General features: G+C 53.4%; 1 pseudogene; it reads right to left on the bottom strand.

Moving 5' to 3' along the window:
• Positions 1-300: 300 nt before the first annotated feature.
• LOC106843073 (AP-1 complex subunit sigma-1A pseudogene) lies at positions 301-1,021 on the bottom strand (annotated as a pseudogene).
• Between the last annotated feature and the right edge of the window lie 579 nt (positions 1,022-1,600).

Below are 1,600 nucleotides of genomic sequence, written 5' to 3'. Positions count from 1 at the left end.
TGCAGCCAAAAAGGAAGGGGGGAGGCAGATAAGGAAGAGAATTGCCTCTCAGGACCCAGAAGCCTCCCTCCCAGGCAGAGAAGCTGCCCAGGCTGCCTGCGGGGAGAAGTGCAGGCAGGTTATGAGGCAGGGAGAAGAGAAGAGCCCTAAAACCATTTCCCTTTAACCTGACGTATGTATATATTTACTGTTACAAGGGAGGGGAGGAAGTCTGGGCAACATTAGTTCTTCAGAGACAGGGAATGAAGGCTAAATAGCATCCCTGTTTTGTACCCAAATGGCAGCACATTTTTTTGCCTCCTAGCTCCTAAAAACTTCAGTGCGAAGAGGAGGGACAGAAGCTGCGGGTGGGGTGGGGTGGGGGGGGGTGTGGGGGGGGAATGTTTGAGGGTCCTGAGCCCAGAGTTTACTCCCAAAGAAGGTGAGGCAGCAGAGGAGGGGCAGCTGGATGCCACCAAGAAAAGGGCCCTCGTGAGATGTGGGAGAAGCAGTCACGCATGCTCTGCCTCTCCTCCAGCTCCCACACCTCCTCCTGGCGAGGCGCAGGTGACCTGCCAGACTCGCCTCCTCCAGCACTCTGAAGGGTGACTCCTCCTCCCCTGTAGCAGGTCCGCCTGCTCCACTGCCTTCAGCACACACTTCTTGAAGGTGTCCTGGACATCACCTCCCATCAAAAACTCATCCAAGATGAAGGAGGCCTTCTCAAAGTTGAAGATGATGGCAGCTGGCACATGATGCCAAAGTATGAGTCGAGGAGTTCCACACATGGGTGGGTCAGCTCCAGTGTGACGAGCTCATAGTCTTGGCCCTCCATGGTGCAGCAGAAGAGGAGGCTGGCTTATCCCTTCTACACGACTTTGAGGTCCCTCCACACCAGGAAGCTGCACATCCTGGGCTTGCAAGTCAGAACCACCTGAGGGAGCTCCCAAATGCTCTCCTTTTGCTGCTTGTCTGACGCGGCCAGGTAACATTTCTGCGGGCGCAACTTCCGCCCGCTGAACAACAGCACAAATCGCATCATCGCGCAGGCTCCGGCTATGTGCGTACCTCCTGGGCCACCGTAGACACCAACTCCGCTACCTTTCTTATGCTTTGCTTCCACTCCTTCTCACCTGAAGCGCGACCGGTCCCCAGAAGCTTCCAAGACGTCTGGCTGTAAGTAATGAAAGGTCAGAATGGTATCTCCCTAGAGGCCAACAGTCTTTTGAAAGGCTAACTGCTCCCCTGCTGGCTTTATCTAGAGTGCACAAGTCAGGCTTGCTTGGGGCTTTGACATTGGGGGATCAGTTCTTACTGAAGACAGCTGACATTTCACTTTCCTCCATGAGCTTAACCATTTGGTGAATTGAGGCATAATTTTCTTTTTTTAAAGATTGGCACCTGAGCTAACATCTGTTGCCAATCTTCTTTTTTTTAATTCTTCTTTCCAAAGCCCCCGAGTATAGTTGTATATTCTAGTTGTGAGTGCCTCTGGTAGTACCGTGTGGGACGCCGCCTTAGCATGGCCTGCCGAGAGGTGCCACATCTGTGCCTAGGATCCAAACTAGTGAAACCCTGGGCTGCCGAGGCAGAGCATGTGAACTCAACCACTTGGCCACGG

The sequence above is a fragment of the Equus asinus genome, chromosome 11, assembly GCF_041296235.1.
Source record: "Equus asinus isolate D_3611 breed Donkey chromosome 11, EquAss-T2T_v2, whole genome shotgun sequence".
Taxonomy (NCBI): Eukaryota; Metazoa; Chordata; class Mammalia; order Perissodactyla; family Equidae; genus Equus; species Equus asinus.
The sequence above is the reverse complement of the archived record's forward strand: the minus strand, read 5'-3'. Positions and strand labels throughout refer to the sequence as shown.